The 27,368-nt window shown below is 48.8% G+C and overlaps 1 pseudogene; it reads left to right on the forward strand.

The window, feature by feature from the left end:
• The first annotated feature begins 51 nt into the window (after window positions 1–51).
• LOC132479651 (zinc finger protein 541-like) lies at window positions 52–24,137 on the forward strand (annotated as a pseudogene).
• The last annotated feature ends 3,231 nt before the right edge of the window (window positions 24,138–27,368 follow it).

Below are 27,368 nucleotides of genomic sequence, written 5' to 3' on the forward strand. Positions count from 1 at the left end.
TGGGCAGCAAGACGGGAATCCTGGAGAGTAGCTGGAAGGCTCTCAGCGGAGATGGTGGCCTGGGCTGGAGTAGCAGTGAAGAGGCCAGAAGCGCAAGGATTAGGGATCATATTAGAAGTAGATTCAGACATGCTGACGGGTCACACATCACAGGGAGAGCTGGTAAGGAAAAGGACAGATGGAGGTTGGCAGGGCAGGCTGGGGTTTGAGCAACTGAGTAGATGCTATTAATAACTGAGAGGAGGAAGAGGGACACCTCAGAGGATTGATGGCTTAAAGGCGTGATTGTGTCTGTAACTGTGTGCTGCCTTCGGAGGGACTGGCTAGGGGAGCAGGGCAAACGCTGGTGTCAGGAGGCTTCACAGAAGGGCCAGGTTTCAGTTCAGTCCATCTGAAAAGACGGGGAGGGAGGAGGAGCAGAGGAGGAAGTTGAGTTGGAAGCGGTGCGGGCACTGTGGTTGGGGAAAGGACTCTGGCATCAGATGAACCAGAATCTACAGCCTGGCTCTTCTTCCTTCCTTTGCCACCTTGGGCAAGTCATTTTCCCTGTTTGAGTCTCAGTTTTCTCATTCTGTAACTGGGATGGAAAATGCCTACCCACATATATCTGGTTGGTTTGTTTTTAATGCCCTTTAACTTTTTCTTGTTGTTGTTGTTTTGCTGTGTTGGGCCTTCGTTTCTGTGCGATTGCTTTCTTTAGTTGCGGCGAGCGGGGGCCACTCTTCATCGCGGTGCGCGGACCTCTCACCGTCACGGCCTCTCGTTGCGGAGCACAAGCTCCAGACGCCCAGGCTCAGTAGTTGTGGCTCACGGGCCTAGTTGCTCTGCGACATGTGGGATCTTCCCAGACCAGGGCCCTGCATCGGCAGGCAGACTCCCAACCACTGCACCACCAAGGAAGTCCCGAACCTGATGTTTCTTAAATGCTTTCCGGGATGGCAATCCAGGACACGAGTGTGTAATCTATACATGCATTTGAGAGCAAATATTCCACGAGTAATAATTATGCCAAGGGCATGGAAAACCCACTGATACTTGACCAGGCGATGGATCAAAACCTGGTGGCACAGTGGTTAAGAATTGCCTGCCAATGCAGGGGACACGGGTTCGAGCCCTGGTCCGGGAAGATCCCACATGCCGCGGAGCAACTAAGCCCATGCGCCACTAGTGAGCCTGCGCTCTAGCGCCCGCAAGCCACAACTACTGAAGCCCGCATGCCTAGAGCCCATGCTCTGCAACAAGAGAAGCCACTGCAACGAGAAGCCCGCGCACTGCAACGAAGAGTAGCCCCCACTCGCCGCAACTAGAGAAAGCCCACGCACAGCAATGAAGACCCAATGCAGCCAAAAATAAATAAATAAGTAAAAGAAATAAGAGAAAAAAGTCTTCAAGTATTTGGAAACTAAAGAACACTCTTCTAAAATAACTCATGGGTCAAAGAAAAAAATCAAAAATGAAATTATAAAAAAAAACTACTCATTTACCCAAGGAGTAGAGAAACATGGAAAATTCAGATATATAGGGAAAGGAAAATTAAGTTGATCCATGATGCTACCAATCAATCCCATTCTGTTTGTTTCTATTCAAATTTATTTTTCCCTTTTAAAGACTAGGTCATTCCGTTTTTCAACAATCCTCTTGTTAGTGGCACAGCACTTAGTGGTACAGCATGAACATCCTTTCACGTCAATGGATATTCTCCTACAGTTGTATCTGAAATGCCTGCGCCATAGACCATTGAGACCAGAATGCAGTCACCCACCTGCCCTCGTGTCAGTTATTAGGTGGTTTCTCACATTTCACCAGGAAAAACAATGCTGCAGTTAACTCGCTTGCAGTTCACTGCAAGATCTCCGTTAATTTGTACAGATCGGTCTTAATTTCCTTAATTAAAAAACCAGAGTGGAATTGGCTGGGAGAAAGGACTTAAACTTTTCTAAGATTTTGCATTGTGCATTTCTGGATTGCACTTGCAAGCGTGCTGTTGATGTTACCGTCATGAAGTCCTGCCTGTCGAGTCACTCTGTCCTGGAAGCTCTCAGACTGTTGCTGTCCCCTCCCTTACCCCCAAGTGTGGCTTCAAGATTGGGTGCCGCCCTGGAGGTGTGGCTTGACCAGGGTCCCTTCTCCCCCTCACCTGGTGCTAAGCCTGGTCTTCTCTGCGAGTGAAGCTGCTGAAGTTGGGGTTCTCGGCCAACTCCCTGAGTTGGACTCAGCTGCTGAAGTTGGTCTGAGGGTGGTAGAGTGCTTCGGCCCGGGCTCCGATGTCCCCGGATGTCATAACCTGTGCTTTCTCCCTCTGTCTAGACCTGGGGCTAGGCGTGCTCAAGGTGCCCAAAGAGGCTAACGAAGGAGGCAGGGCCACGTCTGGGAGCACAAGGAGAGGAAAGCGGCAGCACAGGTCCCCTCAGAACCCACTCCTGGACCGCAGCCTCTGCGGGAAGGTGTTCAGCAGCGCCAGTCCTCTCAGCAAGCACTACCTGACGCACAGCCAGGAGAGGAGACACGTGTGCAAAATCTGCAGCAAGGCCTTTAAGCGTCAGGACCACCTGTATGTAGGAGTCTGGTCGGGATGTCTGTTCAGGGGGCTGCTGGGGGCTGGGCGTGTTCCCGGTTCTTTTGCATCCCCTCCCATCCACCTGCACCGCCCCGCACCGTCGGGTGTCCCAGGTGTGTGCGACCTGTGCTCCTCCCACGGCCAGTGTTTGTTGGGGGCGGGGGGCAGGGCCTACACTGCCCCGGACAGCCCGCCCTCCCCAGCCTCCAGATTCACTCCAGTGAGGAGAGCGCCGCTGCGATTTGCAGACAGGACCCATGTGCTTTAAAAACACACTCCAGAGGCAATTTTGTCATGGAGGGAGTTGGGCTAACTGCGTAGAGAAAGTTTCAGAGTCCCTGGTAGGTGTCTGAGCAGAACAGATATGCACTCCATGAGGAATATATGTTGGGATAACACCAGGGCGTGAGGGGTTCTGAAATGCCTGTTTCTAGAACATGGCAATGCAGTGTTCACTCTCTTTTTTCCTGTTTCAATTCCCCCTTTTATTAACTCGATTTTTTTTCAAAATTTGACTTTAAAAAGCAAGCTCAGTGTAAGAGGAGCAGAATTCCGTTTGTTCTTCATGTCTTAGAAATGATAAGCTTTTCTTGCTGCCGAGGGAGAAGAGACAGACTTTCAAACTGAGAGACTCGTAAGTGGGAGAGGACGATCCCTTGCATGTTTACAGCTCGCCCAGCCTTTACTGAGGCTTCGATGAATCCCGCTTTCATTGTATCCTCTCCCCTCTCGCCATTAAGGATGGGAAATGATTTACTCCTGTCACAAGCTGGTAACAGTTAGGGCTAGAAAGTGGGTCTCCGGATGCCCTCTCTGCTGCTTCCCTCAGATGGAGGCCAAGGGTCCACGTTTGGGAAAGGGTTTCATTATTTACTGGGTCCAATTGATTAGAACCATCCGGAGTAGGATTGTTGGGAACCCAGAGGGTGATTTACCCATTTGTTTATATTTATAATATATTAATGCAGGTATACGTATGATGTAAATATACTACATACTTGCATTCTTTTATATTTGCAGACATTATAGGCGCATTTGGCTTTTTGTTGTTGTTGCTGTGGGGCTCCCAGGTCGCTGTCTAGAGGACTCCTGTGGGAAGGCAAAGACTCCTTTGTTCAAGGAAGGATCATCCCCAAGTTAGCGTTTCCTTAAGTTTGTTCTCAGAACTCTGGTTCTCTGCTTCTCGGGGATGCTAAAAGGGTCTATTTTAAAAGCATGGTTTTGTGGGCAAATAAGTTTGAGAGACATGGAAAGTTCAACAGATCTCTCTTTATCTGCTCTGTGGCTTTTCAGTTTGCTCCTAGGAACCTCCAAGAAGTAAAGAGTGTTTTTCCCAGACTTATTTGCCAGCTGAGCCCAAGTCCTCAGGGAGCAACTCTGGAGCCTGGTGTTCCTTAGGAACCCACTTTGGGGAACTCTGACTTGACTCCCACTGATGTTTTTAATCTCATATTAGGGGTTTGCTTAGGGGTGAGGGCAAGAGCTCCCCCTTCCAGAGGGCTTTGGCCGTAGCAGGGGTCTTTCCTCCTAGGGTCTGAGCACAGTTTCTGAGTTGCGATGCTGCTGCCCCCTGGGGACACGCCTGGGTTCCTGCAGTTAGTGACCCACGCCGAGACACCCACTAACTTTCTCCTCATGTGATTCCAGGACTGGGCACACGCTCACCCACCAGAAGTCCAAGCCCTTTGTGTGCATTGAGCAGGGCTGCAGCAAGAGCTACAGCGACTACCGCTCCGTGCGCCAGCACTACGAGGTCCAGCACGGCCTGTGCATCCTCAAGGAGGCCCCTCCGGAGGAGGAGCCCTGCGGGAACTCACCCCGTGTGCACGAGGTGGCCTGCCAGCCCGCACCCGCGAGCCTGTGGTCCCTGGTGCCCCCGGAAGCCCCATCCCCCATCTCCCTCTTGTCCAACCGAGACCTCATGCGCTGTATCGTGAGCAGCATCATCTGCCAGAAGATCCCTTCTCCCGGGCCAGCCCTGGGAGGGCCTTCAGACAGCGGCGAAGGGAGGATCACGGCCTGTTCCTCCCTGCCCTCGTCAGGGTCCTCCTCCTGCGGCCCAGCCAGCACCCCGGCGGCCCCAGGAGCCCTGGGCACTGAGGTGTTCCCGAGGATCCCCGGCCCCCACGGAAGGAGCCGGGCACGGACGTGTTCACAGCCGTCCACTCACGGGCAGCGGAGAACAGCGGCCCCGACCCAGCCGAGCCGGAGCTGCCGCTGCTCCAGCCCGCATCATCTCTGGAGGGCTGGCCCGAGGGCGCTCCCTGCCCGCCTGCCTGCCTCTGTTCCATGACCAGACTGTCCCCGCCAGTTCCCAGCCATCAAGCCACAGTTTCCAGTGGCTCTGAAACCCGTTGGGCTGCCCTAAGAGCAAAGGAAACAGTATGTTTGTCGTCCACAAGCCCTCTGCAGTGCCGTCCCGGGAGGGCTCCGAGCCGGGCCCCGGGCTCAGCAGCGACTCCCCTGCTGGGGAGCCCTCACCCAGCCAGTGCACCAGTCTGGAGGACACGCCGTCTTTCCCTCCCACGCTCCTGAAGGCCCAGGGGGAGGCCTCGGGCGACCCCAGATATGTCAGCACCAGCGGGGAAGACGACTCCTGGGCTTCCAAGAAGAGCAAGTTCGACTGCGACTCCTTCTCGTGGCAGAACCCTGGTGAGCCTGGCCCCCAGGACGGCCAGAAGTCCAGCGGCCTCCCGTCGGATGCCACACCGCTCTTCCAGCAGCTGGTCCTGAAGGCTCAGGAGTCTCTGGTGAGCCACGAGCAGATGCAGGTGTTCCAGATGATCACCAAGTCCCAGCGGATCTTCTCCCACACCCAGGTGGCCGCCGCCTCCTCCCAGCTTCCCACACCCGACGGCAAGCAAGTTGCCCTGAAGTCACTGCAGGGGCCGTGGCCACAGCAACCCCCACCTGTGGCACCCACTGTTGCCTCTCTCCATGCTGGCCCCATGAACCCTGATCCAGAGGGGTCCCTAGCCCGCAGGAGAAAATCCACACCCGCTTTACCCACAGAGCCCTCCCCCAGCAGCGTGAGCCAGGACCCAAAGGGAAGACCAAAAGTGGCTGCTGCTCCACCTGCCCCCACGGCGGCGTCCCTGGATCCTCCTGGAAACCCAGACATCTCCTCTCTGGCCAAGCAGTTGCGATCCTCGAAAGGGACCTTGGACCTAGGGACATCTTCTCCCTCGGGGCCTGCATCAGACCCAGTTAGGAGGGGAGGAGCCATCCAGAGCCCACCTCCCAGGGAAGCAGGCCCAGGCTGAGAATGGCACGGCTTCCGGGGCCACAAAAGGTGGAGAGGGCCCGGCCTGCTCCTGGGGCGGAGGCTACAGGCTCTTCTCTGGCAACTCCGGGGTCCAGCACTTCCGGAAGGAGAAAGTGAAAGTGGATATTTGCTGTGCAGCTTCTCCAAGCCAGGTAGCCATGGCCTCCTTCTCGTCGTTGGCCGGGCCTCCAGTGGATCCCCCCTGGGACTCCACAAGTCCAAGCTGATGATACTCAACAGGATCCAGGTACCAGGGCCCTCTCACGGGACCTGACCATGCGGGGGGCAGAGTCTCGTCCTTACCTGTGTCCGTGTTTCTGACTTGTCCAGGCACTGTATTTAACCTCAGCAAATCCTCAGATGCAGTTTATTTACAGAGGGGCGAATGAAGTTCCAGAGAAGGGATGGTTCCTCCCATCACCCTCCGCCCTGCAACACACACACAACAGAACAGGGCTTTAGAGTTGTCAGAGACACTTTGCATCATGTTTCTTCACTAAGCTTTTTCTATTTGCTTTCTTTCTGCCTTTCACTTCCTTTTGGATTTGCCTCCTTCACTTCTTCAGAGAATGTAAAGGCAGAGCTCCTTTACCCTTGATATTTGTACGTGAAATGCTGTGTCTATTCTGGTTGTGAATCACAGGTCCACAAGTCCGACTTGGCCCCTACTGCAGGCCTGGCACTGGTCCGCCCTTTTGGAGCAGCTTGGGTCCTCCCACATCGTGCCCACGAGGTCCTGGGCGCAGAGAGCTTGGCCACGTCTCTTCGTGATGTTCCGAGGTCCAGCATCCTTCCTGTCGCACCACAGCTACCTCCTCCTCTTTTTTTTTTCCCACAGCTTTAATATTCACGTGCCATCTAATTCGCCATCTTGAAGTGCACCATCCAGTAGTTTTTAGTTTGTTTACGAGGTCGTGCTCGCATCGCCACTCTTTGCCAATACACTTTCATCACCGCAAAAAGAAACCCCACACCGTTGGTTGTCACCCGCAATCTCTCCATCCCTCCCAGCCCCTGGCAACCATGCATCTACTTTCTGTCTCCATGGATTTGCCTATTCTGGACACTTCATGTGACTGGAATCCTAACGGTGCGTGGCCTTTTGTGTCTTTTGCTTCTTTCACTTAACCTGATGTTCTCAGAGTTCCTCTGTGCTGTAGCACGGGTCAGAACTTCACTCCTTTTTATCGCTGGTAACTTGTGCATTGTATGGAAACACCACATTTTATTTATCCATTCATCAGATGATAGATATTTGGGTTGTTTTCCCTTCTTGGCCATTGTGATAACGGTGCTATGAACATTTGTGTACAGATTATTGTTTAGACATATGTTTTCATTTCTCTTGGGAAATACCTTGGAGGGGAATTGCTGGGCTCTAGGGTAATTCTATTGGAGGAAGTGCCAGAGTTTCCCAAAAAGCTGTGCTGTTTTATATCCCTACCCAGAGTGTATGAGGCCTGCAGTTTCTCTGCATCCTCACCAACACTTGTTCTTGTCCAGTTGGTTCACCTTAGTGGGTGGGAAATGATAATCTCATTATAGTTTAATTTGCATTTCCCCGATGGCTAATAATCCTGAGCATCTTTTAATGGCCATTTGTATATCCTCTTTGGGTAAGTGTCTATTCAGACCCTTTGCCCATTTTTAAATTGGGTTGTGATTTTAGTTTTGAGCTGTGAGAGTTCATTATGTATCACTGATACAGAAATATACATAGTCCCTTATCAGATACATGATTTGCAACTTTTTTCTCTTATTCTGTCTTTTCACTTCTTGATGATGTCCTCTGAAGCACAGAAGTTGTAAGTTTTGATGAAGTCCAATACGTCTGTCTTTTGTTTGGTTTTGGAGTCATCCAAGAAACCACTGCTTACTCCAGGGTCACCAAGAATTATACCTGTGTTTTCTTCCAAGTCTTATAGTTTTCACTCTTGCATCTCATTTCTGATATGTTGGCTCAGATGTATTTTCGTCTTCAGGGTGGAAATATCTACCGGCTCCCCCACCCGATGAAGGAGGAGAACATGGCGGGTGGCTGGTAAGTTCAGAAGGCCCTCGGGAGAACTCTGGTGGCTTTGATGTGCTGGCCCTGGGTGAGCGAGCTCTGGATGCTTCACTCCTGAAGGGGTGAGCACCAGGCCACGGAGAATCGGGGGCATCATGTCCATTTCTTTAGGGTTCGTCCAAAGCTGTCTGTCAGAGGATCAGTGTTTGGGGACGGAGTCCCATTCTCCCTTTCTTCCCCACAGGAACCAGCACAGTGGTGGTCCCACAGACTGGGCAGAGCCAAGGAGCACTTACGTCTGCAAGAATTGCAGCCAGAAGTTTTATACAGAGAGAGGGCTGAGCAGCCACATGTGTTTTCACAGCGACCAGTGGCCGTCACCTCGAGGGAAGCAGGAGCCGCAGGTGAAGGGGCGCGAAGCTGCCATTCATCTCAGGATGGAGCCGTCCTCCTGCAGGGAGCCTGGCTGGGGGCCGGGAGTCTGGGCTGTGCTGCTCTGGAGGGGCCCCTTGCTCCCTACGTACTGTGTCTCTTAAAGGGCTGGCTCTTCTCTGTGTGTAGGTGTGTGGCATGGAGTTTTGCAAGCCACAAAGACAGGTGCTGAGGCCAGAAGGGCACAGGCAGAGTTCCCCGGGAGGCAGGAAGTCCTTGGACAACATGACCGCCGCCCCTTTGGTGGTCCCTGTTTCGGTGCCAGTGGCTCCAGCGAACCATCCCCTGGGGAGCAAGGTGGGTGCACTTCCTTCCAGCTGCTTTCCAGCTGCCAGTGGGAGCTGTGAGAAAAGCCCCCAAATCCTGACTCCAGAAGAGCTTGATTTGCGTGTTCATTCATCCATTCAACCTCCAGTGAACTTCCTTTGTGTCTGGCCCTGTGCTGGGCAGGGCTGGGGACACTGCAGCGACCACAACAGGCCTGCCCCCGTCTCTTGGGGCTCCCAGCCCAGCGGAGTAGATAGACCCATCCCCGGACACTGACGACCCAGAACGGGCCGGGCTGGGAGAGGGAGCTGTGGGAGCCCCAAGGGCACCAGAGACCCTGCCCGAGGAAGGGGGCGTTGCAGCTGAGAGCTGGAGGATGAGGAGGGGTAAGATGGGCAGAGAGGAGGGGAGATTGCGTGGAGGTAAGAGAGAGTGTAGCAAGCTCAAGCCGTCGTCTCTTCAGCCTGTGCTGGAAGACCCCACCTGGAGAAGTCCATGCTGGACTCGGGTACGGGGTGCATGGAGCCCACTGTTTGTCTCCCAGGAGCTGCTGTCATTTTGAGGGCAACAGGTTTTCCTTTTGTCATGCTGTTGCATCCGTCTGGCCCCCACACTTTAAGTGCCAGTCACTTTAACAACGGATATGAGTTTCCAAAATGGTCTGAGTGAGGGCCTCTCCTTGGGGTGGGGGTGGGTGCCTGAGAAGGCCCCAGCGTCAAATGTCGCCCGGCTTAGGGTCTGGAGTCTGGCTCAGGCGTGGTGGCCCTGCCCGGCTTCCTGCGCTGAGGACTCTGGGCATGGCCATGCTGGGTGTGCATTTGGCTGGTCAGTACCCTTTCCCACTCTCAGGCCATCTTGATGTCTGAGCTTTGGGGCCGGTGGCCTCAGGTGACCCCCGTGGTTCTGAAGTCTCTTCTTCTCCAGGGACAGGAGAAGGACGGGGAAGAGAGAGACAGCAAGGAGAGCAGCCAACACAGGAAGCGGAAGAAGCTCCCACGGCCCAAGGCACTGCTCATCCCTCCTCCGCCCTCCATGTCTGGGGAGCCGGGCCCGGGAGGATGCCGCCAGAGCTGCCTGCGCTCGCCCGTGTTCCTGATGGACCACCTCCTGAAGGGACTGTCCCAGTGACCTCCCTACACACTGCCCCCGATGCTCAGCCCCATCCGGGAGGGCTCTGGGCTGTATTTCAACACTCTCTGTTCCACATCTGCCCGGGCCCGTCCCGACAGGCTCATCAGCGCCATGCTTGGTGAGTGAGCTTGATCGCCCCATGATGGGCCTGCGGGGGGCCAGACCCCCGCCCCCTGTAGAATTTGGTCCAGCCATTCTCTCTGGCCTACGCCTGGGTCTGCTCTGGGGGTCCCGTTGCTGTTCAGAACTATCCCAGGACCATCTGGGACCAGCAGCCTTCTAGGTGCTTATGACTTTGTAGCCAGAAAGAAAATAGACGCCATTTAGCCTGAGCACCCTTCTGCCTGCCCTTTCGAGTAATTGTTTAAACAGCTTTATTGAGGTATAATTCACATGCCATATGAATCACCCATTTAAAGTGTCCAGTGATTTTTTAGTGTATTCGTAGGATTGTACACCCATCCCACAATCTAATTCTAGAGCATTTTCATCACCCCAGAAGATTATATCCACGAGCGGTGACACACAGGCCCTGTAGCCCCCAACTCCTCAGCCCTGGGCAACCACCAGTCTACCAACCTACTTTTTCTACGGGTCTCCCTATTCTGGACATTTCATGTAATTGGAATCATCAAATACGTGACATTCTGTGTCTAGTTTGTTCACTTAGAATAATGTTGTCAAGGTTCATGTTGTAGTATGCATCAGTGCTTCATTTCTTTTTATGGATGAATGATATTGAATTCTCTGGATAGACAACATTTTATTTATCCATTCATCAGTTGACGAGCATTTGGGTTGTTTGTGTCCTTTGGCTCTTGCAAACAGTGCTGTTAAGAACATTTATGTGTACGTTTTTGTTGGACATAAGTCCTCATTTCTCTTGGGTATATAACTCAGAGTGGAATTGCTGGGTCAAAGGGTAACTATGTCTAACCATTTAAGGAACTGCCAGACTGCTTTGCAAAATGGCCGGGTCATATTAAATTTCCACCAGCATTGTATGAAAGTTGCAGTTTCTCCACATCCTTGCTCACACTTCTTAGCTGTCTTTTTTATTACACCCATCCTAGTGGGTGTGAAGTGGTAGCTCATTGTGAGGTGTTTGTTTGTTTGTTTGTTTTGTGGTACGTGGGCCTCTCACTGTTTGTGTCCTCACCCGTTGTGGAGCACAGGCTCCGGATACTCAGGCTCAGCAGCCATGGCTCACGGGCCCAGCCGCTCCGCGGCATGTGAGATCTTCCCAGACCAGGGCACGAACCCATGTCCCCTGCATCGGCAGGCAGACTCTCAACCACTGCGCCACCAGGGAAGCCCTGTCTTGCTACCTTTGTGGAAAGTCAGTTGACCATAAATGATTTGAGATGTTTCTTCTTTTTTAATACAGATATTTTACAGCTATAGATTTCCTTCTGAACATTGCTTTAGCTACATTTTGTAAGTTTTAGTATGTTGTGTTTTTATATTCATTCAGCTAAAGTATTTTCTAATTTATCATTCCACTTCCTGTTTAATACACTGACTGTTAAAGAGTGTGTTGCTTAATTTTCACATATTTGTGAATTTTCCAAATTGCTGCCTTTTATTGATTTGTAATCTAATTCTCTTTTGGTCAGAGTACATACGTTGTTTCTTTTTCAATTTAATTTATTTTATTTATTTATTTATTTATTTTGGCTGTGCTGTGCGGTTTGCAGGATCTTAGTTCCCCCACCAGGGGTCGAACCCATGCCCCCTGCAGCGGAAGCGTGGAGTCCTAATGACTGGACCGCCAGGGAATTCCCTTAAATTTATTTTAAAATTTAAAATTTATTGAGGCATGTTATATGGGCTAGAATCCGGTCTGTCTTGAAGAATGTTCCATGTGAATTTGAGAAGAATGTATTCTACTGATGTTTGGTGGAATGCTGTATTTTGTCTGTTTTGTCTAGTTAGTTTCAATTTCCTTGTTGATCTTCTGCCTAGTTGCCCTATCCACTGTTGAAAGTATTGAAATCTCCAACTATTATTTTTTAATGGTTTATTTCATCCTTCAGTTCTGTCGTTTGTTGCTTGGTGTATTTTGGGGGTCTGTTTGTAGGTGTGTATATGTTTGTAATTGTCACATCTTCCTCACGGCTTGACCTTTTATCATTAGGATGTGATTGTGACATCATTTGTCATTATTACAATAATTTTATCATTATCTCTAGTAATATTTTTGGTTTTAAAGTCTAATGTGCCTGACATTAGTATAGCCATTCCATTCTCTTTTTTGGTTGTTGTTTGCTTGGTATATATTTTTCTCTTCTTTTACTTTCAGCCTATTTGTGTCTTTGAAAATAAAGCATGTTACCTCTAGACACCATTAGGTGGATCATGTGTTTTTTATCCAGTCTTACAAACTCTGCCTTTTGATTGGTTTGTTTAATCCATTCTTGTTTAATGTTATATTGATATGGTTGGATTTACATCTGCCATTTTGCTTTCTATTTTCTATACGTTACATGTCTTTTTCTCCCTCTGTTCCTCCTTTCCTGCTTTCTTTTGTATTAAGTGAGTATTTTCTAGTGTGACATTTTAATTCCGTTAATTTTTCACTGTTTCTTAGTCATTTCTTAGTGGTTGCTCTAGGACTTAAAATATATGTCTTATCAGAATCTGTTAGGATGTGTAATAACTCATTAACAGTGAAATATAGAAACACTGCTCCTATCTAGCTCTATTCCTTCTAACTCTTTTGCTATTATATGTGAGAGACCCAGTAATACCGTACTGGTCATGTTTATTGCTTTATATAATTTTATTTTGTGTAAAAACACTGAGCGGATAAAGGAAAGCAAGCATGATTTATAGAGGTTGTTATATTAACCTTCTTATTTACCATTTCTGATCTCTTCATTTATTCTTGTGGATTTGAGTTACTGTCTGAGGTGATATTCCTTTACTCCAATGCAGCTGTGCTCCTTGTGCAGTTACTGTCACATATATTATATTTCTATATGTTACAGGACCACAATACATATTGTTTTATGCAGTTATTTTTAAGGCCATTAAAAAAAGAAAAGAAATATGTAATCATAGTGATTTTTATAGTTACCCATATTTACTAGCGCTTCGCTTTTTTTTTTTTTTGGTTTGGATTCAAGTTACCATCTGATGTCATTTGCTTTCAATCTGAAGGACTTTCTTTACTATTTATTTTTATTAGGGATATATAATTCACATACCATACAATTCATCCCTTTAAAGTATAGAATTCAATGGTTTTTAGTATATTCACAGAGCTGTGCAACCATCACTACCATCAGTTTTCAGAAATTTTCATCATCCCCAAAAGAAGCCCTGTACTTATTAGCAGTCCCTCCTTTCCATCCTCCCCATCCCCAGCCGTGGGTAACGACTAATCTACTTTGTCTCTATCGATGTGGCTATTCTGCATATTTCATGTGAGTGGAATCATACAGTATGTGGTCCTTTATGAATGCCTTCTTTTAGTTAGCATGATGTTTTTAGGTTTCATCCAAGTTGCAGTATGTATCAGTACTTTGTTCCTTTTTGCGGGCTGAATAATATTTCACCTTTAATATTTCTTGTAAGGCAGGTCTGCCAGCAACAGGTATCCTCAGTTTTTATTTATCTGGGAGTGTCTTTATTTTCCCTTCATTTTTGCAAGATAATTTGCTGAATATAAGATACTTGGTTAACACTTTTTTACTTTCAGTAATTTGAATATATTATCCCATTGCCTTGTAACCTACATCGTTTCTCTTAAAAAGTTAGCTGTTAATTTTACTGTAGTGCCCTTGTATGTAACAAATTGTTTTTCCCTTTTTGCTTTCAAGATCTTATCTTTATTTTTGCTTTCCACATTTTGCCTGTGTTATGTCTGGATGTAGAGCTCTTTGTGTTTAATCTTTCTTGGAGTTTGTAGAGTTTGCTGGATATACACATTGTTTTTCATCAACGTTGGGAAATTTTCAGCCATTAATACTTTAAATATTCTGTCCCTTTCTCCCCTCTTTCTGGTACTCCCAATACATATATATTGTTGCATGTAATGACATCTCACATTTCTCTGAGGCTCTCTTCACTTTCCTATATCTTTTTCTCTCTGTTCTTCAGATTTCATAGTCTCCATTGTTCTATCTTCAGGTTTGCTGATCGTTTCTTCTGCCAGCTCAGATCTACTGTTGAGCCTTATTTTGGTTATTGTACTTTTTTAACCCCTGAACTATTTCCATTTGGTTCTTCTTTTTTTTGGCTGCATCGCACAGCATGCAGGATCTTACTTCCTCTACTAGGGATCACACCCATGCCCCCTGCAGTGGAAGCATGGAGTCTTAACCACTGGACCGCCAGGGAAGTCCACATTTGTATCTTTTTAAAAACTAATTTCCATCTCTTGATGGCATTTTCTCTTTGATGACAAATTTTTATTTTATCTTGCTTTAATTCTTTAAGCATGGGAGCCAGGGGAAGAAGCAGCCCCCATCTCCTTGGCTGCACCTACCTGGGTAGAGCTTCCGTTACAAAGAGCTGGGGGCTAGGTGGGTAAGGGGGTGGGCCATGGCTCCAGTGCCACAGACTCTCACTGTTCTTCCCGAGATTTAGTAGGTTTTCTTGAATGAGTATTTCTTAAAATGCTGTATGCCTTTAGGACAACGTGCAGAGACTTTGGCTTACTGTTCTTTTTTTTTCTTTTTCAATGATTTTTGTCAGTAAATCTGTTGTTTTGCCGAGTTCCTTACTCTACATTTTCAGAAGTCTTATCCCACTTCCATGCAATCTTTTTATTTTATTTTATTGTGATGTGAACAGTTAATCTGTGATCTGCCCTTTTAACAAAGATTTAAGTGTGCAATACAGTATTGTTGACTATAGGTACAATGTTATACAGCAGATTTCTAGAGCTTGATTAATTGAAACTTTATGCCCATTGATTAGTAACCTCCCATTTCCCACTGCCCCAACCCCTGGTAACCCCTATTCCACTCTTTGATTCTATCAATATGAATTCAACTACTTTAGATACGTTATATAAGTGGAGTCATGCAGTATTTCTCTTTCTGTGACTGGCTTATGTCACTTAGTATAATGTCCTCAATGGTCATCCATGTTGTTGCATATTGCAGAATTTCTTTTTAAGGCTAAATGGTATTTCATTGTATGTTGATGTCACATTACCTTTATGTGCTCATCTGTCAGTGGACATTTAGGTTGTTTCCACATCTTGGCTATTATGAATGGTGCTGGAGTGAACATGGGAGTTCAGATATCTTTTTGAGGTCCTGACTGCAGTTCTTTTGGATGAATACCCAGAAGTGGGTTTGCTGCATGATATGGTAGTCCTACTTTTAATTTTTGAGGAAACTCCATACCATGCAATATTTTTTTTCCAATTTTCAATTTTATATTGGATTAGAGTTGATTTACAATGTGTTAGTTTCAGGTATACAGCAAAGTGATTTTGTTATACATAATCACATATCTATTGTTTTTTAGATTCTTTTCCCATATAGGTTATTACAGAGTATTGAGTATAGTTCCCTGTGCTATACAGTAGGTCCTTTTTGATGATCTATTTTATATACAGTAGTGTGTGTATACCATGCAATCTTGAAGAGCCTGCTTTTAGCTGCTCTGGAAAGGCAGGCAAAAAGGGCCTCATGGGTCAGTTGTAGCCAGTCTCCTTGAGGCTCTTCTTTGGGTGTTTTCCAGATCACATGGACGGCTCTTTTGGCATCAATGTGGTGAAGGACAACAGCAAGATCAGCACTGAACCGTGAATTGGAACAGACTTAGAACCTGAGGGTCCTTGCAATGTGGGGATGCTTTTACCCTCCTTGCATTCCAGTGTCGAGGTTTTTCCCAAGGGAGCCTTCATCACGGGAAAGTCAGGTCTAGACCCAGAACCTCTCTAGGAGAGAAGTGGTGGATTTTTTCAAGTGTTTCCCCAATATTCCTTCTGTCCAGACATACCATAGTTGGATGTCTGCAGACAGAATGCCCAGCACCCTGGGGTTCTAGATAGAATTGGTGATGGCGCAGTGAGATACTGTTTTGTAGCTTGGATGTTCCCTTGGATACAGAAGAATGCCAGGTATCAGCACATACCTCCCCTGTCCTAGACCCCAAACGCCTGAAGCCAGAAATCTGGCGAAAAAGCAAATTGGAGGAAGGAAGGAAGTGTATCCCTCAAGAGGTCTCTGGAATACCAGTGCGTGTCTACTGGGCTGATGAGCACTCCCTGTGTCTGAGAGATGGCCAAGAGGTGGGTTCCACAGCCCTGCTGAGCAGGGCTCACCACACATCTCTCTTGTATTTCCCATCTTGGTCACACACCTATGCCTTTTATGTCCGTGTGTGTGGCCTCATTTCAGACACATCAACATAGGGAGCCAGTTTCAGGCTGAGATCCCAGAGCTCCAGGACAGATCACTGGCTGGAAGTGACGAGCATGTAGCTACTCTGGTCTGGAAGCCATGGGGAGATGTGATGACCAACCCGAAGACGCAGGATAGGGGTGACTGAGACTTTGGGGCCAGGTTCCCGAGAGCCCTCCTCCATGTCCAAGGGGTTTCTCCTCCCAGTTCTCACCTTGACCAAGAAGCAGTGATCCCCAGGCGGGGGTGGGGTGGGCAGAGCTGGCCTTCAGCGCAGGACTGCTTTGCTGTGCTGCAGTCCCTTGCCCCACCTCTCCTCTCACCCAGTAGCTGGCCAGGCCATCCAGAGCAGGTGCCAGGAGCAGGGTTTCTGCCCATCCTCCTTGTCGCTCCCTTCCCTCAGCCTGCTTGTAACAGAGAGGTGAGGGAGATGGTGACAGGAGCCCCCCACCCCATCTGTGCTGTTGGGGAGGTTTCCTCTCTGGCACTTGCTGACCCTCTGTGTCTCCTCTCCTTCTCGCTGCCGGGCTGCCTGCTGGAAACAGTGACCGAGCTCTGCAACGTGGCCTGCTCCAGCGTGATGCCGGGCGGGGGCACCAACCTGGAGCTCGCTCTGCACTGCCTGCATGAAGCCCAGGGCAACATCCAGGTGCGGTGCAGGCGAGGCGGGGGCTCAGAGGAGCTGTGGGAAGCTCCCTGGTCTCTTAGGGCCAGGGGCTCTAGGCGCAAGACACGTGCCTTCTACTTGGGGCTTTGCAGCTCACGAGAACCAAAGGCTGGCCACCCACCCTTCTCCCTGGTCGCTTTGGGACTGGTGGTGTCCTTTTGAACGTAGGGGAAATGCACACATACGGGCTCAATCAGTTATTGCTCTGGGGTGACAGCAGAGCACCAGGGTTCCTCCAGCGTTACCTCATCTCAGCGCGGCACTGGGGAGGCGGTGCCTAGCAGAACCAACTCAGGGCCTGCATTCATCTGGTTTATTTACTGAACATTAACTTTTGGATTAAAAATGGTGTATGCAAACCTCTGATGCAACAGAAATGCCTCTGCCTCCTCCAAGGACCCTCCTCACAATCCTGAAGTTTAGAAAATGAAGAAGTCCAACTGTGTGTAGTGGGAGAGGAAGTCACGTCACCCGAGTTGGAGACCCAAGAGTCAGGGCTACATGGTGCTTTTTCTCAAGCTGAGAGGCAGTGGCTGGCACGTGGTGGGTGCTCAGCAGAGTAATCAGCACACATTTACTGGGTCCTCCTGATACCTGGTGATGTCACGGTATCAGGCTGGGGCCAGCTCAGGGGCCCATTCTTGGTTTAATGCTCTGCTGCCACCATCTTGAAATTCTTAATAGTTTCTGAGCACAGGGCCCCGTGTTTCCATTTTGCGCTGGGTCCTGCAAACTGCATAGCGAGTCCTGACCGGGGTTACGCTGTTGAGCAAGACAAATGCCCTCTCTTTGCAGGGCTTACATTTTAGGAGAGTGAACACATGAAATACATTTTTTAAAAGTGATAGATAATGATTAGTGCTATGAGGACCATAACATGGGGTAGGGCAGGGGCAGTGCCACTCCAAATGCTGCTCCCTGAAGAAATAAGGAGCTTGTGCCAGAATAAGTCCACACACTGTTTCGTCATCAAGTAAATCTTGCTATGAAAAAGGTAACGTCAGCTGCACTCAACAGTCCGCTTAGTGCTGTAGGCAATGTGTCCCAAGTGGTTCACAGCTGGTGGCCAGTCCACAGACCGACCACACTTTGAGTCGCCCTGGGGTAGGGGTGGCTTTAGGGAGGGCTGCACATATTTTCTGATTGGATGAAAGAATGAAGGTGGGCCTCTACCTCACCTTCCCTCCCTCAGAGAGTTGCCCACCACTCCTGTCGTTCCAGGTTGCCCTGGAGACCCTGTTACTGAGAGGACCCCAGAAGCCACGGACTCACCCTCTCGCCGACTATCACTACACAGGTAACGAGCGTGGCTGCCCGCGTGGTTTTGGCCTGGCTGAGGCCCCTGCGAGCCAGTCACTTTCCATGGCAAGCTCTGCACGTGCCTCCCGGAGTTCTCTTGGGGCCTGCACCTGCCCTCCCAGAAGGGCCCGTCCTCTCTGGGGGACTCAGTGGGTGCTGTTCTCTAGTTGGATCCAACCTTCCCCTTTCCACTGGTTCCCTCGTGGGCTCTTCCTGGCCAGAAGGGGGGTGCCAGGTTGGGGTGGGCTCAGGTTTCCCAGTTGAGCACTCCAGCCTTGGAGTCAGGCAACCAGGGGCCCACGCCTGCCCTTGGCAAGTCTCTTAAGCAGAGGAAGCCTCAAGTTGCTGCACCTGTCAAGTGGGGATGGTAATCGCCCCTACCTGCTAAGGTTTTTGTGAGGATTGTGTGAGATAAAGCAAGTAAGGGGCTTAGCAGAAATCTTGGCATATAAGTGGCGCTCGGTGGCCTGAAAAAGGAGGGGAGTCTGCACTTCAGCCGTGGCTGTGGTCCCAGAAGGAGAAACATCCTTCCTCCTCTTGGCTGTTTCTCCAATAGGTTCGGACATCTGGACCTCCATGGAGAAGAGGCTCTTTAAGAAGGCGTTCCGTGCCTACAAGAAGGACTTCTACTTGATACACAAGATGGTAAGGCGAACATGGCAGGCTGGTGTAGACAAGGCTCCTTCACACGGCCGAGGCGCTAGAACTGCAGGGCCTTTCAGGGGCGATACTCTGCTCATGCTGTGAACAGTTGACAACTACAATGCCATTGCTTGGAACAACCTGAAACGGTAGAGAAATGAATCCCATGTTCAAAATAAAGCCCTCCAGACCCCTCCCCACAATCCTACTTCTGATTTGATAACCTGACAGGTATTTATTGCCCATACGGATTTTACACACCTATATGCACTTTCTCAAAAAAGGATGACATCATATACTTAATATCCTGCTGATTAGTTTGCTCTTTTTTTTAACTTGATGTACGCAAAATTGCACATAATCGAAGTGTGAGATTTAATGTTTTTGACATAGTTATACACTTGTAAGACCAACACGATGATCGAGATAATGAGAGTATTCTTCACCCCCAAAAGTTCCCTCTTGCCCCTTTGCAACCCTTCCTTCCTGCCACCCGGGTCCCTAGTCAACTCTTGTCTACTTTCTGTCACTCTAAATTAGTTTGCATTTTCTAGAGGTTTATATAAATGGAATAATCATACAGCACGTGATCTGCTTTGTCTGGCTTCTTACACTCAACCTAATGATTTTGAGATTCATCCATGTTGTCGTGTGTACCCATAGTTCATCCCTTTACTGTTGAGGAGTATACCACTGTGTGGACGGACCACCGTTCATTTAATCATCCACCTGTTGGTGGTTTCCAGTTACTGATGACTACAGATAAAGCTGCTCTGCAGATTTACATACAAGTCTTTGTACGGACATGTACTGTTTTTTTTTTTTTTTTTTTTTTTTTTTTTTTTTTTTTGCGGACACGGGGTTGGGATTATAAATACCTAGGAGGGGAATGAGGGTAACTTATAGTAGATGTATGTTTAACTTTTTAAGAAACTGCCAAACTGTTTTCCAAAGTGGCTCTACCACTTCCCATTCCCACCAGCAGGTTATGAAAGGTCCAGTTGCTCCACACCCTCGTCGACACTTGGTATGCTAAGTCTCTTTAATTTTAGCCATTCTAATGAGTGTACAGTCGCATCTGACTCCATTTTCCTAATGACTAATGATGCTGAGCATCTTTGTGTTTTTTTGCTCTCTGTGCACCTTCTCTGGTGAGCTGTCTGTTCATATCTTTTGCCTCTGTTTTTATTGGAGTGTCTGTGTTTTTATTGAGCTGTAGGAGTTCTTATTTTGTTCTGAACACCAGTCCTTTATCCAGATATATGCTTTGGAAATATTTTCTCCCAATATGCCATTTGTCAGTCTTCTAACAGTGTCTTTTGAAGAAAAGTTGTAAATTTTGCTTAAGCCTAACTTACTAGTTTCTCTTTTATAGACTGTGCTTTTCGTGTTGTATCTAAGAAATCTTTGCCTAACCCAAAGTCACAAAGATTTTCCCCTATGTTTTCTTCTGGAGGTTTTATAGTTTTAGGTTTTATTTCTAGATTTATGATCCATTTTAAGTTTATTTTTGTATGGGGTGCGAGGTGAGTTCATTTTTGCATATGGATATTTATTCCAATACCTTTTGTTGGAAAGACCATACTTTCTCCACTCAGTTGCTTTTGTACCTTTGTTAAATATCAGTTGGCCATATATATATGCATCTACTTCTGGACCCTGTATTCTGTTCCATTGATCTGTTTGTCTTTTATTAAGCTATTCCCATACTGTCTTTATTACTGTAGCTTTATTCTAAGTCTTGAAATTAGAAAATGTTAGTCCTTCAACTTTGTTATTCTTTTTCAAAGTTATTTTTTGTATTCTACATCCTTTTTAATTCCCTATGAATTTTAGAAATAACTTGACAATTTCAAAATAAAAATTTCTGCTAGGAACTTGATTGGTACTGTTTTTGACTCGTTACGTCAACTGGGGAGAGTTGTTACCTTAACAATATTGAGTCTTCTGACTCGTGAACAGGGTATATCTCTCTATTTCAATCTTTAATTTTTCAGCAATGTTTTGAAGTTTTTAGTGTACAGTTGTTGCATACTTTTTGTCAGATTTATTCCTAAGCGCTTGTTTTTTTCTGTTTTTTTTTTCTTTTTTTTTTTTTTTTGTGGTATGCGGGCCTCTCACCATTGTGGCCTCTCCCGCCGCGGAGCACAGGCTCCGGACGCGCAGGCCCAGCGGCCATGGCTCACGGGCCCCACCGCTCCATGGCACGTGGGATCCCTCCAGGACCATTGCACGAACTCGTGTCCCTTGCATCGGCAGGCGGACTCTCAACCACTGCGCCACCAGGGAAGCCCAGTACTTGTGTTTTTTATGATGTTATAGAGTTCTTTTTTATTTCAGTTTCCAATGGTTTGTTGCTAGTATGTATAGAAATAAAATTGATTTTTATATGGATCTTGTGTTCTGAAATGTTGCCAAACTAACTTACTAGTTTTGGTAACTTTTTTGTGGATTCCACTGAATTTTCTACATAGACAGTCACATCATCTGCAAATAAAGACACTTTTCTTTCTTCCTTTCCAACCTGGATGCCTTTACTTTTTTTCTTGCCTTTTTGCACTCTAGAACCACCAGTACAGTATTGAGTAGAAGTGATGAGAGTGGAAATCCTTGTGTTGTTCATGATATTTGAGGGGAAACCACTCCACCGTTAGCTGTAGGGATTTTGTAGGTCTCATTTATCAGGTTGAAGAGAAGTTCCTTCTATTCCTATTGTGCTGAGAGTTTCCATCAGGAATGGACATTGGATTGTATCAAATGCTTTTTCTGCACCTATCAAGATGCTCATATGATTTCTCTTTTTTAAGTTTAATATGATGAATTACATTGATTTAAGATTGTTAAACCAACCTCATGTTTCTGGGATGAGCTCCACTTAGTCATGGTATATTGTCCTTTATATATATGTATACATATATACATACATATATATATATATATATTTGTATATATATATATACACACATATATACACGTATATATATATACACATATATATATTGTTGGATTCTGTTCGTTAAAGTTTTGTTTAAAAATTTTCATCTATGTTCATGAGGGACATTGGTCTGTAGGCTTCTTTCCTTGTAATATCTTTGTCTGGCTTTGGTATCAGAGAAATGTTGAACTTACGGACTGAGTTGGGAAGTATTCCTTCCTCTTCAGTTTTTTGGAGGGCTCTGCCTAGCTGTCACATAAGGCTATGAGGTATCCAACACGTAAGGACACTCTGGTTTAATTAGTCCCAGTCGGTAGACATGTGGCTCCACATGATGTCACAGTGAGCGTCCTCGTGTGTACCGTGTGTGCGTTTTCCTGGAGACAAGCCTTCTTGGGCCAGCCTTGTTGCTCAGAGTGTGCAGAGCTTAGATGGTGTTGACTCTGGTGGCTTCTCTCTGAACTCCTTCATCCCCAGGAGGACTTTGTGATTCTCTGTCCCCCATAGCAGTGGAGCATACCAAGCCGTAGGGGAGAAACGTTTCAGGAGGGCTTTCAAAAAGTGGCGGCTGGCCCCATGGGGAGGGAATTTAGGGCGTCAAGGCCATACTCACTGCTACTCCTGAGGCACTGTCCTTAGCCGGTTTCTGTCTTCCTCCACTAGGTCCAGACAAAAACAGTAGCCCAGTGTGTCGAGTTCTACTACATGCAGAAGAAAATGAACAAGTTTGACTGCGGCCGAGCCCCAGTGCCGGAAAAGAGGGTCAAGAGAGAGCTGGGTGAAGCAGACAGGACAGAAGCGAAGGTAGAGGGTCTCGGGATAGGGCTTCAGGAGTTCAGCACGGATCTGGATCCCCGGTGCCCATCCAAGCTGGCTGGCGGTGGGGGGGTGCACCCCGCGACGTCTGGACGCTCTGGACACCTGCTTCTCCCTTAGAAGGGCGGCGGGGCGGTCAGCACCCTTTCATCACCTCTGCCCCCTGTGCAGGTCACTCGTAGCCCTCGGAGGAAACCCAGCCACCGTCCCACCCCCGAATTACCGAGGACTACTGAGAGTTACAGGAGGGAGTCCATCCCCAACTCCAGCCCAAACACCGGCTCGAAGCGGACCCCTGAGCTGCCGGGGAGCAGCAAGGGCCAGGGCTTCTTTCCCTGCCGGGAGTGTGAGAGGTACCGCCCTTTCCCTGGATGCTCCCACACTGCCTGCCCTCAGCCCTCTGGGGTGCCCCCCTCAGGGCTACCCGCCTCCCCCTGCTCTGACCCCTGTGTCCTCTGGTGCCTCCTCAGGGTGTTTGGCAAGATCAAGGGTCGGAATGCCCACATGAAGTGGCACCGGCTTCAGGACCACGTGGATCCCACCGCCAGGGCAAGGTGGCCCGTGGAGCCCTTCCAACTGTAGGAGGAGGAGGGCGAGCTAGGGGCTGGCATCGGCCCTCTGCGTGGGCAGCTAGTTGGGATGGGCACCTCCAGCCCTGTTGCGTCTCCTTTGTTGTTTCTGTACGTTTTCCCTTGTATATAGTATTAAATTTGTTTCTTAAGAAGCTGTCTTCTGGCTTCCCTGCCTGTTGATCCAGCGAAGGCTTTTGAGCCCCTGCCGCTCCCAGAAGCCACAGTGACTGAGTCCCTGCCCTGGAGGACCCTCATGCATGAATGCAGCCAGCATTCATCAAGCACCTGCTGTAGCTGTGCCAGACAATGCCCAGTCCATGTGATGGGGACATAGTGATGGAGGGACAGGCCCCTCCCCTCACAGAGCTTACATTTTAGGAGCGGGAAGGTAGGAGTGATAAAGCAGCGAAAAGGTGAGTTTAGATATCTATAGTGCGTATGCTTTGGGCCGTAATAACAGAGGAGCTGGCGTAGGTTTAAGCTCTCAGGACACATGGTGGTGCCAGTGGCTCCACGGTGAAGTCAAGGCCTGCCAGCAGTGGCCAGCGTCTGCAAGTCGGCTGCAGCAGCAGCATCAAGAATCCCCTCTTGTACGCGGAGCACCCAAACCTTCGGAGGGTGCAGGGCAGAGAGCAGCTCCCTCCCTTCCTTGTTCCCCTTTTTAAAAGTGAGGAAAGCTTGTAGCAGCGCCCAACAGAACGCCCCTCACGTCTCCTCGGCCAGAACTGTAGCCCGTGCTCTTTCTAAACTGATCCGTGGCAGTGGAAAGGGAAGTGGCCACCGTTATCCCGGACCCTCAAGATTTGTCTCCAGGGCAGAAGCGTAAGTTGTGTTCCCCCCTGGTTCTCCCCAGTTCCAGGACTGGGGAGAACCAGTGTGTTCCCTCAAATTTCTTGTCACCCGATCCAAACTGGAATCCCATTTGCCAGGAAAAGAAGAGGAAGCAGAAACAGCCACTGGGGAGTCAGACCTTGTGTCCACCACAAAGCGACATGAGGAAAGTACAGCAGGGGGCCAAGTCCGAGGGAGTGACAGGGAGTGGCAGACGCTGGCAGGTGGATGGCGCGGGGGTGGGAAGCCACACTGAGGAGGCTGCTGAGGCTGAGACCCACTTCCAGGCCACGGTGCGGCAAAGCACAGACTCTGCCACGGGAACCAGGGGAGGCTGTGCAAAGCTCTAGCTGCTGTGAGGGTGCCGTGGGCGGCAAGACGGGAATCCTGGAGAGTAGCTGGAAGGCTCTCAGCGGAGATGGTGGCCTGGGCTGGAGTAGCAGTGAAGAGGCCAGAAGTGCAAGGATTAGGGATCATGTTAGAAGTAGATTCAGACATGCTGACGGGTCACACATCACAGGGAGAGCTGGTAAGGAAAAGGACAGATGGAGGTTGGCAGGGCAGGCTGGGGTTTGAGCAACTGAGTAGATGCTATTAATAACTGAGATGAGGAAGAGGGACACCTCAGAGGATTGATGGCTTAAAGGCGTGATTGTGTCTGTAACTGTGTGCTGCCTTCGGAGGGACTGGCTAGGGGAGCAGGGCAAACGCTGGTGTCAGGAGGCTTCACAGAAGGGCCGGGTTTCAGTTCAGTCCATCTGAAAAGACGGGGAGGGAGGAGGAGCAGAGGAGGAAGTTGAGTTGGAAGCGGTGCGGGCACTGTGGTTGGGGAAAGGACTCTGGCATCAGATGAACCAGAATCTACAGCCTGGCTCTTCTTCCTTCTTTGCCACCTTGGGCAAGTCATTTTCCCTGTTTGAGTCTCAGTTTTCTCATTCTGTAACTGGGATGGAAAATGCCTACCCACATATATCTGGTTGGTTTGTTTTTAATGCCCTTTAACTTTTTCTTGTTGTTGTTGTTTTGCTGTGTTGGGCCTTCGTTTCTGTGCGATTGCTTTCTTTAGTTGCGGCGAGCGGGGGCCACTCTTCATCGCGGTGCGCGGACCTCTCACCGTCACGGCCTCTCGTTGCGGAGCACAAGCTCCAGACGCCCAGGCTCAGTAGTTGTGGCTCACGGGCCTAGTTGCTCTGCGACATGTGGGATCTTCCCAGACCAGGGCCCTGCATCGGCAGGCAGACTCCCAACCACTGCACCACCAAGGAAGTCCCGAACCTGATGTTTCTTAAATGCTTTCCGGGATGGCAATCCAGGACACGAGTGTGTAATCTATACATGCATTTGAGAGCAAATATTCCACGAGTAATAATTATGCCAAGGGCATGGAAAACCCACTGATACTTGACCAGGCGATGGATCAAAACCTGGTGGCACAGTGGTTAAGAATTGCCTGCCAATGCAGGGGACACGGGTTCGAGCCCTGGTCCGGGAAGATCCCACATGCCGCGGAGCAACTAAGCCCATGCGCCACTAGTGAGCCTGCGCTCTAGCGCCCGCAAGCCACAACTACTGAAGCCCGCACGCCTAGAGCCCATGCTCTGCAACAAGAGAAGCCACTGCAACGAGAAGCCCGCGCACTGCAACGAAGAGTAGCCCCCACTCGCCGCAACTAGAGAAAGCCCACGCACAGCAATGAAGACCCAATGCAGCCAAAAATAAATAAATAAGTAAAAGAAATAAGAGAAAAAAGTCTTCAAGTATTTGGAAACTAAAGAACACTCTTCTAAAATAACTCATGGGTCAAAGAAAAAAATCAAAAATGAAATTATAAAAAAAAACTACTCATTTACCCAAGGAGTAGAGAAACATGGAAAATTCAGATATATAGGGAAAGGAAAATTAAGTTGATCCATGATGCTACCAATCAATCCCATTCTGTTTGTTTCTATTCAAATTTATTTTTCCCTTTTAAAGACTAGGTCATTCCGTTTTTCAACAATCCTCTTGTTAGTGGCACAGCACTTAGTGGTACAGCATGAACATCCTTTCACGTCAATGGATATTCTCCTACAGTTGTATCTGAAATGCCTGTGCCATAGACCATTGAGACCAGAATGCAGTCACCCACCTGCCCTCGTGTCAGTTATTAGGTGGTTTCTCACATTTCACCAGGAAAAACAATGCTGCAGTTAACTCGCTTGCAGTTCACTGCAAGATCTCCGTTAATTTGTACAGATCGGCCTTAATTTCCTTAATTAAAAAACCAGAGTGGAATTGGCTGGGAGAAAGGACTTAAACTTTTCTAAGATTTTGCATTGTGCATTTCTGGATTGCACTTGCAAGTGTGCTGTTGATGTTACCGTCATGAAGTCCTGCCTGTCGAGTCACTCTGTCCTGGAAGCTCTCAGACTGTTGCTGTCCCCTCCCTTACCCCCCAAGTGTGGCTTCAAGATTGGGTGCCGCCCTGGAGGTGTGGCTTGACCAGGGTCCCTTCTCCCCCTCACCTGATGCTAAGCCTGGTCTTCTCTGCGAGTGAAGCTGCTGAAGTTGGGGTTCTCGGCCAACTCCCTGAGTTGGACTCAGCTGCTGAAGTTGGTCTGAGGGTGGTAGAGTGCTTCGGCCCGGGCTCCGATGTCCCCGGATGTCATAACCTGTGCTTTCTCCCTCTGTCTAGACCTGGGGCTAGGCGTGCTCAAGGTGCCCAAAGAGGCTAACGAAGGAGGCAGGGCCACGTCTGGGAGCACAAGGAGAGGAAAGCGGCAGCACAGGTCCCCTCAGAACCCACTCCTGGACCGCAGCCTCTGCGGGAAGGTGTTCAGCAGCGCCAGTCCTCTCAGCAAGCACTACCTGACGCACAGCCAGGAGAGGAGACACGTGTGCAAAATCTGCAGCAAGGCCTTTAAGCGTCAGGACCACCTGTATGTAGGAGTCTGGTCGGGATGTCTGTTCAGGGGGCTGCTGGGGGCTGGGCGTGTTCCCGGTTCTTTTGCATCCCCTCCCATCCACCTGCACCGCCCCGCACCGTCGGGTGTCCCAGGTGTGTGCGACCTGTGCTCCTCCCACGGCCAGTGTTTGTTGGGGGCGGGGGGCAGGGCCTACACTGCCCCGGACAGCCCGCCCTCTCCAGCCTCCAGATTCACTCCAGTGAGGAGAGCGCCGCTGCGATTTGCAGACAGGACCCATGTGCTTTAAAAACACACTCCAGAGGCAATTTTGTCATGGAGGGAGTTGGGCTAACTGCGTAGAGAAAGTTTCAGAGTCCCTGGTAGGTGTCTGAGCAGAACAGATATGCACTCCATGAGGAATATATTTTGGGATAACACCAGTGCGTGAGGGGTTCTGAAATGCCTGTTTCTAGAACATGGCAATGCAGTGTTCACTCTCCTTTTTCCTGTTTCAATTCCCCCTTTTATTAACTCGATTTTTTTTCAAAATTTGACTTTAAAAAGCAAGCTCAGTGTAAGAGGAGCAGAATTCCGTTTGTTCTTCATGTCTTAGAAATGATAAGCTTTTCTTGCTGCCGAGGGAGAAGAGACAGACTTTCAAACTGAGAGACTCGTAAGTGGGAGAGGACGATCCCT

Source organism: Mesoplodon densirostris, chromosome 19, assembly GCF_025265405.1.
Source record: "Mesoplodon densirostris isolate mMesDen1 chromosome 19, mMesDen1 primary haplotype, whole genome shotgun sequence".
Classification (NCBI taxonomy): domain Eukaryota; kingdom Metazoa; phylum Chordata; class Mammalia; order Artiodactyla; family Ziphiidae; genus Mesoplodon; species Mesoplodon densirostris.